Raw genomic sequence first — 15137 nt, 5'->3', positions numbered from 1 at the left:
TCTCTGAATTGCTGTTTAATCTAATTTTCATTAAGCATAAAATAGATCTATAAGATCCTTTTGCATTTTGGGTAACAGAAATACTGTAGGTCTAAGATAATAGAAATTGAAAAAATAAATGGAAAAAATATTAAACACTACTAATGGATTAAAGTTTCCTACTTATGGGAGAATAGGTAGAATTTTGCAGTAGGCAAAATGCCGAGGTGGCGCAGTGGTTAGGGTGCAGTACTGCAGGCCACTTCAGCTGACTGTTATCTGCAGTTCAGCGGTTCTAATCTCACCGGCTCAAGGTTGACTCAGCCTTCCATCCTTCCAAGGTAGGTGAAATGAGGACCCAGACTGTGGGGGCGATATGCTGACTCTGTAAACCGCTTAGAGAGGGCTGAAAGCCCTATGAAGCGGTATATAAGCCTAACTGCTATTGCTAATAGATCTTAGACATCTGATGGGGAATGTCCTCAGTAAATCTTACTCTATTTTATGCTATTTTGATTTCTCTTAAGAGCAAGTCAATTTAACTAGACTTGGATGTATTTAGACAGGAGTGCTTTTGTAAATTCTCTTTTAGGAAATTCTGTATTCATCCCTGAGCCTTATACATTTACAAGAATTTTATATAGTCACCCACCTTAACAAATAACTCTTGATATCAGCAGGGACATAAATACTTTACAAATACTTACAATTAATTTTGGTTCCATTCCTCTCTTGTCCTAACTGCTTCACCATTATTAGATGTATTTCTAGTTGTATATATGATCACAAATGTGAAACATTAATGAAGATTAAGTAAGGAAGTCAAAAATCTACAGCCAACTTGATAGGGCTAAATTTAACCATCTTAAGGTAAAATATCATTACCTCTGTACATTTGAATCTATTATTTTGTTGTTGTTGTTGTTGTTGTTGTTGTTGTTGTTGTTGTTTTAAGCAGGGCATTTAGTGTAGAGAAGAACTGTATTTTGTAGAGCTAGCCAAAAGAAAAGTTAAATATGAACAATGTTTATCATACATAATAAGCTTGTGAAGCAGAAGGGAGGTAAATATTTTATGGGTTTCCCAGTTTGATGCCTTGTAAAGGTCAGTCAGGAAGTTCCTCTGTTTTAAAGTGTGCAGGAAATCTTTTGTAGACTACATGGAGATAAAGAATAATTCAGAGCATTTTTTTCATCTTGGCTTTTTGTCTGATTACACAAAGAACATCTGTAGAGATATGCTTTTGCTCATATACGATAGCAGAGGGTGTCCAGAAGTGCTTGAGGGAGGTGGGGTTCTAGGGGTGTGGGGGAGAGGGGGGAAATATAGTATGTGCTAGATTTTAAAGTAACATGATTGCACTTGTATACTGTTGCTTTTTAATTCTAGTGTAAAAATAGGAAGCTGAATATATTGATAGATATTAGAAATACACCGAAGGGAGGAGCAGAGGGAAAGAAGAAAGAGGGGTAGAGAGGGTGGGAGAGAGGATTGGAGGGAGGGTGAGAAGGAAGGGAGGGAGTGTACTGGGAGAGAGGAGTGATAGAGGGGGAGGGGAAGTAGGGTAGAGAGGAATGTTGGAGGGAAGAAAGGAAAGTTGGAGGGGGGGTGAAAGAAAGGGTGTATGGAGGGTTGAAGTGGTATATTGGGTTTGTATTTTGGGGGGTATTGTTGACAAGAATGGCTGTGTTTATTGTTCAATGTTATATGGCCCCGGTTATGCACAGTATATATGTGACTGTATGAAATGAAAATGAAAAAATAAAACATATTTACACCAGAAGTGCTTGACCTAAGAAATATATGGACTTCCAAGCCTTAATTAGGAATTAATCCTAATAAATATAAAATTTGATTGATTGCATTGCGAATAATAAATACACCATCAGCATTGACAAAATAACCGTTATTCTGTTGCAAAGGTCAGCTTTCCATGCTGTGATAATAATTTTAACTCCATCAAACAACAAAATTTGCCTATTCCGAGACCTGGGGAAGGATTCGAGGGGTGCCAAATCCAATCTAAACATCTAGCTGACTGTGACACCAACCATAAATACTTAACAAGTATCCCTCAATTCTGTTTTTCTCCCATGGCTGTGATAATGGCTATAAGAGGAATCCTGTTTTTCTCTGTCGTTTGAATGTGGTAATTGGCAGGAATTATCTATCAACATTCTCTTTATAATTGAAGATACAGTTCAAGAATACTTAAATTCTGGCTACTGCGGTTAGCTACTCTAAATGGTAGAGGCACTTTATACTACAAATTCTGCCTACTCCATCTGGCAAAAGGAGACTTCCAACATTCTTTATGCTCAGATTCTCTCATCCTTCTGATCAATTTAAAGATTGTAATATATTTATTAGAGACATTATATAGGCAGGTGGTCATTATCAGAAAGATCAGCACAAATCACAACATTATATCCCCCCCAAAAATTTTTCATAATACTGTAAAAAAAATCTGAAGTCAATGGCTAATACTAGCAATTCTGTTGCTAACAAAATATATTTAGCAGGAACTACACAACCAGCATTTATCTAAACACTCTATTCACCAGTGGTGGGTTTCTATTCTACCGGTTCGCTGGTCCGTGTGCGCTCGCTTGTGCAATGCTTCTGAGCATGTGCAGAAGTGTCTGTGCAGGTGGGCGGAGTCACCACTACTACCGGTTCGCCCGATCTGGGCCGAACCAGAAGCAATCCACCTCTGTTATTTACTTTTATCATGTTGAACTATTCCCTGCTAAAACTTAAATTTCTTGCCTCTTTTCTCACAATCTGATAACAATCTTGTATGGGGAGCAGCAGATTAATCCTGCTTCACACAATGAACATAAATGATATGATTTAAAAAAATGAGGACATCTGGTAACTTTACAGATTTTCCCATTTGTGCCGAGATTTTTCTAACCATAAAGTAATTCCTTGATTTGTCTCTCTGAGCACTGCAACAATCTTTTCAGTTAAATCATTTGCTAACCAAACATTTTATATTTCAGTGCTCAAGGATTGCCTGAAGTTCAAGAACTATTAGGAATATTGAAATGTTTTATGCATCCACTATGCCTTCTCTGTGTGTTTTGTTAATGAATGAAAAGCTATTAGCCTGGCAGTGACTTGTGTAATCGTGGAGAAAAAATATTCTGCAGAACCCATAAAGAAATCCTTATTGCATTAAAGTGCATCAAAAGCTCTAAGAAATTCATGCCTAAAATAACAGAAGCAGGCTATGCCAAAGATACTATTATCTGTAGAACAGAAAGAAATAACTATTAATACTGTACATGTTTAATTTGTATAACACATGGTAATGAACATGTTACCTACCTCCTATGGATCAATTTCTTAGAGCTAGGATTGGCTGCAAAACCATTGAGTATATGTTACTGTTTTGATTACATTTAGTGAAAACATTAGTTTGTTAGTTTGCAATTCATAACATAGATTGTAGTATTTATTTACATATCCTTGTTTAATAACAAATGATTTTTGGCAGGAATATACAGTATATTGTCAGGTATATTTCTTGTAGAACCTGCTTATTAAATCAAAATTAATGATATTCAGAAGTAGAATTAATGATTACCATAAACAAATTTGAACTTATTGAGTAGTTTTTTCTTCCTTGGATCATTTCAGTTTAAAATTCAGATGCACATAGCCTTGGCTTTCCTATCTTTATAATCTGGTATAATATTTATATTTATAATAATATAAAAGTATGAAAGACCTTTAATTTATTACATCTTGTAATGAATGTGGAACAAATTTTGCAAGCTGGTTTATGATGAAATTATCATGTGACAACCATTTAGTCCATTGATAATTCTACAAGTTTTATGAAAATCTATATGATGTTAAAATTGTTGTTGTTAGATGCTTTGAATGTCTTCTGGACTGAGTGGATGAATTAACAACCATAATACAATTAGTTTACAAATAGCAGTTGTATTTTCTATTTTTTTTAAAATAAAACATCTCTGTTCCTGAGAAAACAGTCTGACTAAACATTGATTTAGGAATGCCATTGCCTTAAGACTGAAAAGAAAATTAAATGTCTAGCTGAAAGACAGAAATTGTTTTAAAAGATAAAAATAAATGAGGAAAGTATTAAAGCAAGATTCCTGCTAGCACGCTTTGTGAATATTAATTCAATATTGTATATTGTGTGCAAGGTGTTAAACCTTGTCAATGACCTTGGATATTGTTCAATATTGTGGGGGAATAAACCAAGATAGTAAATGCAAAATAGAAATATGATTTTAAATTCACAAACAAGTGCTTTCAACAACATTAAGTGGGCTCTTAGTAAAAGCAACTTACTTTGTTAGCTAAATTTGGAAGACCACCCAACTCTCAAATGATTCTGGGAAGCTTGCCCAATTAAAAAGGGAAATGGGCAAAAGCTAGTATTCCCTTAGCAAATCACAGGTAGCAAATCAAAAACAAACCACCAGGGACTCAACAAATAACCTAACTTCAGGCCTGGATGTAAAGCCACTTGTATTATTTCAGTCTTAGTAGAATACTATCAGATATTGCATATCATATAGTGTGTAGCAGTGGTGGGTTTCAATTTTTTTTAGAACCTCTTCTGTACATGTGGCCTGCTTTGTGGGAGTGGCTTGCCAGCCATGTGACTGTGTGGGAGTAGCTTGCCAGCCATGTGACTGGGTGGGAGTGGCTCGCCATCCATGTGACCGGGTAGGAGTGGCTTGCCAGCCATGTGACCGAGTGGGAGTGGTTTGGCAGTCATGTGACTGGGTGGGTATGGCCAAATTGTAAAATGTGGTGAAACTCACTTAACAACACTGTGGCTTAGCAACCAAAATGTTGGCTGAGAAACTCTGGCATTTGAAGCACACAAGTCTTAAATCTGTCAAGTTACAAGACCCTTTCACCCCTAATCCTTTAGAAAAAAACCCCCGGGGTGTACAAACTTGACAGCTTTAAGACTTTAAGATTTAGATAGGAGAGGTGGGCGGGGCGATTGGTGAGCCAGCCGATCAATGAGTGGCAGGCGGGGCAAGCATGGTGCGGACAGGCAGGGGAGGGAGCTGGAACTGGTTCTAAACGGCACGGTAGATTTGTGGAACCTCTTCTACAGAAGAGGTTACAACTGGCAGGAACCCACCCCTGGTATGTAGTAATTATCATGATCATCATCATTGTGGTAACAAAATAAATAGGAGATGAAGAAGGGGGGAAGGAAAGGGATTTGGGGAGAGATTATATTATGAGATAAATTAATGCATTTGAATGGACATAAATGGCAGGCTTAGCATATAAGTAAAACTGCTTAGAGGATGCTGTTGTAGGAAAATCTCCTCTAATAGCAGATGCCATTCCATCAATGGGATTACAAGACTAAATATGAAGTATTCTGTATTCAGTTTAATGCAGGCAAGCATGCTGTTAGTGAAAAATATTTTTAGTTCCGTTTTAGAGGGTAGTTAGGGTTATCTTCTTTTATCCCTGAGTACAGTGATAAAATATGTTTGCGATTGTATCTGTGGTACGGAATTTTCTAGGTTTAAAAAAGATATTCAGTAATAGTTCCATAATTATTAAATGTTGGTTGCACAAAACACAACCAGAATGTTGATTTCTTCCCATGACTCACATCAAGTCTGGTAGGCTAGTTGAAGTGGAGTGGGAAAAGTCCTTATCTTTTCATGTTCTTCTCTTAGATGTCAATACATTATTTTACAAGGAATATATACAGAAAAAAGGGATTTAGAAACTGCTTTGACACTTCAGATAAACAAGATCTGCTTTATTTGCTAGCTGAGTTCCTCCACTAAGGATAATGAGTAATCACCAAGTTTATTTTTAGTAACATTAGTAGTAGCATTAGTAGTAGAGTTTAGAGTTTAGAGTAGTTTATTTATATGCCGCGCTTTTCCCTGGGGGGACTCAGGGCGGCTTACAATTCGAAAGGAGGGGAAAACAAACAGATTAACACATAAGACAGTACATCATTAAAAGCACAACATTCATACAATTCGGGTGGGTTACGGTCTTTAACCCCAGGCCTGACGGGATAGCCAGGTTTTGAGGGCTGTGCGGAAGGTCTGGAGGGTGGTGAGGGTACGAATCTCCACAGGGAGATCGTTCCATAGGGTCGGAGCGGCCACCGAGAAGGCTCTCCTCCGTGTGGTTGCCAGTCGACATTGACCGGCAGATGGAACTCGGAGGAGGCCTAATCTATGGGATCTAATTGGTCGAGTGGAGGTAATTGGCAGTAGGCGGTCTCTCAAGTACCCAGATCCACTACCATGAAGGGCTTTGTAGGTGACAAGTAGCACCTTGAAGCGTACCCGGAGATCAACAGGTAGCCAGTGCAGCTCGCGGAGGATAGGTGTTATGTGGGTGAAACGAGGTGCACCCACAATCGCTCGCGCGGCCACATTCTGGACTAGCTGTAGTAGCATTATAACACACATTGATCCTTCTGAGCAGGTGAGTTTCCAAAATGTAAGTTGACACAGAATGCAGTGTTTACATTGATTAATTAGAGTAGAAGTTTAAAGGTTTTTTTTAAAGCCATAAATTTCTGATTTTCACTGGAGTGGAATAAATTTGCCAGAAAACTAGACTAGATAAAATGAGACTTTTATCATAAATAAGAATTGTAAAGCACCCAAAGTCGCTCGGCTGAGATGGACAGCTATAAAAAATGAATAAATAAATAAATAAAATCATAGCAAGGGATTTCAAGCTATGCCTCTTTAGAATCTTATTTTTCAAAGAACTATTGGTCGCTTGTTCATTTGTAGACAGACTGTGATGACATTTGTTTTGAGGACAATCCTGATTCTCAAGGAATCTGCATGCCAATTTTCATATGAAATATCCTAGCCCTTATTTGGTTCGAAGAAGACTGAAGCAAAACTTACTGGTTTTCTCACTGAGTTGCTGGGACAACTCACAAAACCAGTGATGGGTTTCAAAAATTGTTCGAACCTACTCTGTGGGTGTGGCCTCCTTTGTGGGAGTGGCTTGCCACCCATGTGACCGGATGGGAGTGGCTTGCCGCCCATGTGACCGGATGGGAGTGGCTTGCCGTCCATGTGACCGGATATGAAGATGCCGATGACACTTGTCAGAACCACCTTAAATTACCTCACACACAGCACTGGCATGCATAAGAATATGATGTAAACTTGTTTTTTAAAAGGCATCTTTGGTTTGCGTTAAAACAACTTCAACACACGCAATGTTCTGATTGCACCACAAACGCAGTAGTCATCCTACCTTTCACAGAGGCTCTGAGTTTTATAAATATGAGCATGATAGTGTAGAATAATCATATCCAAGGACCAGTGGTGGGTTTCAAAAAATTTTGGAACCTCTTCTGTAGGTGTGGCCTGCTTTCCGGGTCCACTGGTGGAACCTCTTCTAACCGGTTTGGTAGATTTGATGAACTGGTTCTACCGAATAGGTGTGAACTGGTAGGAACCCACCTCTGCACAAAACATTAGAATGATCAATTAGAATGAGAGACAAGGCAGCAATAAGGTAGAAGAAATGGTGAAACTGGGAATTCTCTGTTAATTATTTTCATCACACTGTGGATAAGGCAGCCAGTCCTGATCTAATGGTAAAGGTAAAACTGATTTCAGATAGAAATACAATACAATACAATACAATACAATACAATACAATACAATACAATACAATACAATACAATACAATACAATACCAGAGTTGGAAGGGACCTTGGAGGTCTTCTAGTCCAGTGGTTCCCAAACTTGGCAACTTCACGACTTGTGGACTTCAACTCTCAGAGTTCTCCAGCCAGAAGAGCTAGCTGGAGAATTCTGGGAGTTGAAGTCCACAAGTCTTAAAGTTGCCAAGTTTGGGAACCACTGTTCTAGTCCAACCCCCTGCCTAGGCAGGAAAACCTCTACTTTTTCAGACAAATGGCTATCCAACAGCTTCTTAAAGACTTCCAGAGTTGGGGCATTCACAACTTCTGGAGGCAACTTCTGTTCCACTGATTCATTGTTCTAACTGTCAGGAAATTTCTCCTCAGTTCTAAGTTGCTTCTGTCCTTGATTAGTTTCCACCCATTGCTTCTTGTTCTACCTCCAGGTGCCTTGTAAAATAGTTTGACTCCCTCTTCTTTGTGGCAACTGCTGAGATATTGGAAAACTGCTATCATCAAATGTCATTCACTGAATCCAATACTTTCTTCTCCCTTCTCCTCATTCCAACATTATATCAAATGACAACAGATTTTTCTCCACTCCCTTTGCCCTTCTATAGCCATTTGCAATGTATGGGAGTTCTAGAGAAATAGATTAGGAACTAGATATTTATGGAGGATTTTAATTCTTGTCTACCTGAAGTAAATGAAATTCTGTTTGAAATTACTCAGCTTATGGTAGATCCAAAAGAGAGCTGTACTGAACTGAAAATTTCAGTTTATGGTAGGTTACTTCAGTCATCTTTGCACTGAAGTGGAAAAAGCCTAGTAAATAATTTCCAGTTGGAAGCTCTACTTTCCTACTAGTTACAAACCTACATTTAGCCTCTCTCTTTCCGTGGAAATGGTCATGCATTTCCACTATGGAGAATGTTTGTTTGAAATATTCAGGAATTATTAACTCTTAATTTTTTAAAAAAAGAATAGGGATACCTTTCCAAAAGAAGTTCAACATTTTAAGGACAGCTTGTTTGAATCTGACCACATTTCAGGTTCAGATGGTGGCCCATTTTGATTTAATTTACCACAAATGCCTATCATTTAGGTTTGTGCACAGGAATTATGGTTTTTTTTAGTATTTGTGGAATAGAAAGAAGCCAGAAAGTTTTTAAAAATACAATTAAAATGCAATATTTGTCATAGATTTCATTAAGTTACTTCTAAAAACAGTATCAGGAACAATTCTTACATTTGAAATGCTTGTTAAAATAAGCTTTAGGTATTATTTTCATATTGTATCCAGAATAATTTAGTGTATTCCTGTTTTACAGTTGTTGCTATTTATTTGTCTAGTTCTGGTTAAGATTCGTTAATTTTATGAAATTTTATTAGGCTACCAACAGTTCTGCTTTAAAAACAAATATTAGGAGAAAATTATTGCACCAATGTAATGTAATTTTTTTCTTGAGTTCAGCTCAATCGTTGTGAATTTAGAAGCGCTTCCCTTTTTGCAAAATGTTTTTTTTTACCTTTTCTATCTAACATCCTGTTTAGCTTTCCAAAATCAGCTCAAAATCTACCAGATACTGCCAACTAGATCAATGTAATGATTAAAGTAGTCAACATTTCCAGTTACCAAATCCAGAAAAAAATATGTTTCTACCCATGAAATGCTAGTTTTTGCAAAAATAAGGATTTAAAATTTTTCCTTCAATTTATATAGCAAAACATCTACTATTTAAACTTCTACCTGAATTGGTATAAATTGGAAAGACTGTATTACAAACTTTTCATACTTATTTTCTTTCTTTTTTTTTGCTTAAGCATTGGGACATTTCAACAAGTACTGTATATACTCAAGTATAAGCCTAGTTTTTCAGCCCACTTTTTGGGCTGAAAAAAAGCCGCCTCGGCTTATACTCGAGTCAGTGAAAAATTTGCCCGAAATGGAGGAGAAAAAGGGGCGGGGCCATGCCGCTTGGTGACACTCGTGAATGGCCCGGTGCCCCTGTGAGTTTCCTCTCCCTCTGTGTCAGTTTGCCGCGCAGCGCACACCGCACCATCCCCCCTCCTCACGTTCTAATGTAATGCAGGGCTGTCTTACGATTCCCCTTCCTCCCCCTCCTGCCGCTCTGCAACGATGTCCCACCTCCTCCTTGTTATGGCAAGCAGCCACATAGCGATGTCCCACCTCCTCTGGTACAGTGATCCAATGATAGGAATCACTGTGCTGTGTGTCATAGGAGGCGAGACATCGCTCCCGCGGCTGCATGGGACATCATCATCACAGCGGGACATCAGCATCATGAGGTGAGTGAAGTATTTCATTGAATACACCGCTAGTTTACTGTTTTTCTTTGAAATAAATATTCAAAAACATTATTGGTATCTATTTTTATTTTTGAAATTTACCGGTAGCTGCTGCATTTCCCAACCTAGGCTTATACTCGAGTCAATAACTTTTCCAGTTTTTTGTGGTAAAATTAGGTGCCTCGGCTTATATTCGGGTCGGCCTATACTCGAGTATATACGGTAGTTAAACCGCAATGCAATGCAAAGCAATGCAAACATTCTTGTCAAGAAAATTGCACTGCTACAATAAATCACACTTGCCAGGTTATATTACTGCATGTTAAACTGGATTAGAGCTTTGGCCAGTAAAATACAGTTTGATCCAGCAATCTGAAAGCACTGTGCAAGCAGATTGCCATGAATTACCTCCAACAGACCGATTAGATCCCACAGATTAGGCTTCCTCCGAATTCCATCCACTGGCCAATGCCGATTGGCTACCACCCGGAGGAGGGCCTTCTCTGTGGCTGCTCTGGCCCTCTGGAACGACCTCCCTGTGGAGATTCGGACCCTCACCGCCCTCCAGGCTTTCCGCAAAGCCTTAAAAACCTGGCTGTTCCGACAGGCCTGGGGCTGATGAGTTCCTGTCCCCGCTCGAATGGTGTGGCTGTTGATTGTTTTTAAAATTGTGGTGTTGTGTTGTCCGTTGTCTTTCTTTTTTTTTCCCCGTTTGTAAACACACACACCCTGACTTGGTTTGTGAGCCGCCCTGAGTCCCTCTGGGAATAGGGCGGCATAGAAATACAATAAAATCGAAATCGAAATAGAACAAGCTTCAATACTACTACTTCTCAGTGACTCTAATTAGAATATTTGGAACAGTGGGGACAAGTATAATAGAACTATGAGTATGGAAGCAGATACGTGTTTATTTCCTTATGTCGATGGGCCCCCACAATTTCCAGTCTATCAATGAAGGGGTGATTGTGTTCCTGACCTCTCCGCTGAGTTTTTTCAGTAAGCTCTGCCTCTCAACAATATGATGGATTACCGAATCCATCCAGCAGAGAGTAAATTCAACCTGTTTGTCCTTCACTTTCTCACTAGCTATAGTGAGCACATCACTTTTAGGGATTTTGTGAATGCCACCATTTTTAAGTGATAAAGAAATCAAAAAACAAGGGAGAAGAAAAAACTACTTTCTGGAAAGCCACCTGTTCTGACCCCCTCCTCCGTCCAGTCACGAAAGTCGAGACAAGTGTAAAATGGAATGTCTTTTAATAACAAGACCAGACTCTCGGTGGCTGAAAGCCAAGTGAACAAACAGATAAGGACTTTGGCAGCAAGTCCTACAAACCTTGGCAGCAATGCAATAGCAATAGCAATAGCAGTTAGACTTATATACCGCTTCATAAGGCTTTCAGCCCTCTCTAAGTGGTTTACAGAGTCAGCATATCGCCCCCACAGTCTGGGTCCTCATTTTACCCACCTCGGAAGGATGGAAGGCTGAGTCAACCTTGAGCGGGTGAGATTTGAACCGCTGAACTGCAGATAACAGTCAGCTGAAGTGGCCTGCAGTACTGCACCCTAACCACTGCACCACCTCGGCTCTTGCAAACAAACTCTGGCAGCAATCCAGCCTGCCAAGTTTGTTTCTCTTTAGTCCCAAACGTTGACTTCTGCAAGAAGGGGGTGGCACAAACAGTCTCTTTTATAGTCTGGGAGAGGAGCTTAATGACCATCAGCTGAGCGTAATTACCTCCTGTAATTACATAGTTGTTCTTGACGCCGAGTAGCCCTTCGACGGCGTGCATCCCGGAACAACTCACAATTGGATTCTGGATCACTCTCTCTTGTCTCCTCCCCACTGATCCAAGGCTCAGGCGCCATCTGGTGGCCAACCAGTCTCTCTGTGCCCTGCTCAGAGTCGGAACCCTGTCCAGGGTCCTCCACATCCTTCAGGGCCGACTCATAGGGCCCCTCGCTGTTGGAGTCTGGTGGCAGCTCCAACAGCTCCTGCCGGGCCACAACACCACCAGAAGTTTTGATTTGGCATGTAATTGATTTGTAGATGATGTCATTGTACAGTATCAAGACTATTGCCATTGAAACAATCTGCCCTGGATGTGTGTGATGTTTTAGCCCATTTATCTGTCCTTCAGAAATTCAAAGATTACATATGATCATATAATGCAGCATAATATGTAGACGGGCTCAGTATATGATGGTATATAAACAAAATGTTTGTCTTTCTGCATTTGGTGATCTCAGTTAAAACAGTGTTTCTTTTAAAATGTGAATCCCTTCTGGTTTAGACCACATGTATTAAGTCTATTTATCTTCCCCAGTCTGTGAGTGATGTTTTAAATACATTAGTTATACTGCCTGTAATCTGTTATTAGGTGTCAATGTACTGTAGGAGATAGACTGGTTAGATGGTGAGTTTTGGTGTCTATTTTTAGATTTCTCCTCTTTAATGTTTGGTTTCTAACTTGTCCTTTAAAAAAATGGAATTTTTTAATGTTGATGCTGCTGGGAGTGACAGCAGTATATGACTCTGAATCAGTATCTTAAAAAGTGTCAGTTTGCACAGCTTTCTGCAATCGGAACCTATCTTTAATTATCACACATCTGGCTCTTAATTGGTTTTTCCAGTAATTTTGTATTCCAGTTAGTTGCGGTAGATGAGGAAGCCTCAATCTGGGGACAAGCTATTTATAATATTAACTTTTTACCATAATGTTGTCTTTGCATATTTACCATCTCTATTATGTCCCTTGGGAGAGATGGCAACCAGAATTGCATAGTGTTCCAAATATGATCTTACCATAAAAAAACATTGATACCCTGAAAGTTTTATTTGGATTTCTTATCCTTGAATGGAATTTGCCTTGTTTGTTATTTTTATGGCAGCTGCACACCGATGTGCTGCTTTATTTTATTTTATTCAGCTCAAGTGTGATGAAAAAATGTCTCAGTAACAACAAAAATATATGTTCAGTGTTGTGGCCCAGCAGGAGCCGTTGGAGCTGCCACCAGACTCCGACAGCGAGGGGCCCTATGAGTCGGCTCTGGAGGATGTGGAGGACCGTGGACAGGGTTCCGACTCCGAGCAGGGCGCAGAGAGGCTGGTTGGCCACCAGGAGGCGCCTGAGCCTTGGACCAGTGGGGAGGAGACAAGGGAGAGTGAGCCGGACACCAGCAGTGAGTTGTTCCTGGATGCCTGGCACCGAACAGCTAATAGGCGTAAGGAACAGTTGCACAGTTACAGGAGGTAATTGCACTCAGCTGGTGGTCATTAGGCTCCTCTCCAGACTATAAAAGGACTGCTTGTGCACACGCCCCTCTTTGCAGAAGTCAACGCAGGAACTAATGTTGGAGAACATTATTGTGAGCTTGGCAGAACTGGATTGCTGCCACGGCTAGCTTGTCTGTGACGGTTTGCTGCCAAGGACCTGTCTGTCTGTTAATTAAATGCCGTAACTTATCTCTGGCTCGGAGTGTGAGTTGGTGTGGGACGAGGGGGGTCAGAACAGTTCTGTATATCTGTATTCAGAAGTGAAGTGTTGCATTCAGTGAGGCTTTTTCTAAGGCAGTGTGAGTAGGTTTGCCGTGTTTTGAGTCTAAAGTTGGGGGTCCTCAAATGCTTTGCCTCTTCAGCATGTTGTCTTCAGTGCCATGAGGAGGGTTGCCCATTTATAAAATGCTTATAACTGTGGAGCTGGTGGGATAGCAAGTAAAGAAACTTCAATTTTTCTAAGAACAAAGTGACCCAAAAACCAAACTGCTTTGATCATATCTTATGTACAAAGACAACATTGGGAATTCATTTCCAATGTTTGCCATTAATGATTTTATGCTTCAGCATCCCTTTTTGCAGCAAGGAAACCTATGAGTAACCTGAGAAGAAATGTGGCGACAAATCAAAAGTAGAGTTCGGGCTCCAAATTCCACATCACAAATCTGTGTTCATCAAGTAGAAAATATTAAGGCAAAATGGTAAAGCTAATAACAAAATACAGCCAAGTTTTATATGTATTTTCCACGTACTCGTAGACCAGGCAAAATGTGCACGACATCAAAACACATACATGCACCATGGGAGAATGGGAGGGGGAGGCAAAATATATACAAGCTAAACACATATTTAAGCTTTGCACTATCCTCATGATTCTCTCACACATCCTAGATTACAGTGGTGGGATTCAGCCAGCCAGTTCGCACCTATTCGGGAGAACCGGTTGGTAACTTTCTAAGCAATTTGGAGAACCGATTGTTGGAAGAAATCTCCTTTCCCCCCCCTCACTTTACAGGGCTAATCCTGTAAGGAAAGCAGGAAGGAAACATTCTGGTGTTGTTTCTAACTTAATTTTTATTGCCCTGCTTACAGAAACTGCCTCTCTGGTTAACCCTTATTACATTGTAACAGCTGAAGCGAAGCGCTTCAAGCGCCCATCGATATGAGTGACATTGAGTTGGCCACGCCCACCCAGTCACATGACCATCGAGCCCCACCTACCCAGCTGGTCATTAGGTCAGAGAACTGGTTGTTAAATTATTTGAATCCCACCACTGCTAGATTACCTTCCCTCCCTTTTCCTTTGTATGGTTGGCTATCCTTAAAATCAAATTTGGACTACAATCATCTGCTTATTTAATCTTCGAATTATGGCTCTGGAGGTTGGAAACATTCGTGAATAAAGATTCACCTCTTTGTATTATGCTGGTCTACTAATCTGGTTATTAATTTTTTTAAGTCTGTGTCTGCGCGCGCGCGCACACACACACACACACACACACACACACACACACACACACTGTAGGTGGGTATATAAATTGAGAAAGCACAGGAAACCTGGAATCATCTCTGGGTAGATTGGAGCTCCTAGGAAACATACCTGGAGTTCTTTTAGAGTTGAGAAACATCAGGATTTTTCTTTTGCTGATTCTTACATTTTTTAAAATCTTCTGTCCTCTAAACTAGACATTAAAGCCTTTCGAAGAATAGGCAGAATTTGAATTCAGTTTGTTTCATGGCCTTAAAAATGTATATCAATTTGAATAATTTGCATGATTTCATTTTTTAAAAAAAATATATGCATCTAATGGTTATATATTCAAAAATATTGCTTTAGTCTCTTTTAGAATTGGAAATAAATTCTTAAAAAAAATCAAAAATTTCATTTTGAGAATATTCCATTCTATTTGT

General features: G+C 39.6%; 1 protein-coding gene across 1 annotated transcript in view; it reads left to right on the top strand.

The window, feature by feature from the left end:
- Positions 1-15137, top strand: part of GABBR2 (gamma-aminobutyric acid type B receptor subunit 2) — a 426007-nt gene that overhangs the window by 130371 nt on the left and 280499 nt on the right.

The sequence above is a fragment of the Thamnophis elegans genome, chromosome 6 (genome assembly GCF_009769535.1).
Source record: "Thamnophis elegans isolate rThaEle1 chromosome 6, rThaEle1.pri, whole genome shotgun sequence".
Classification (NCBI taxonomy): Eukaryota; Metazoa; Chordata; class Lepidosauria; order Squamata; family Colubridae; genus Thamnophis; species Thamnophis elegans.
This window is presented reverse-complemented; position numbering and strand designations above follow the sequence as displayed.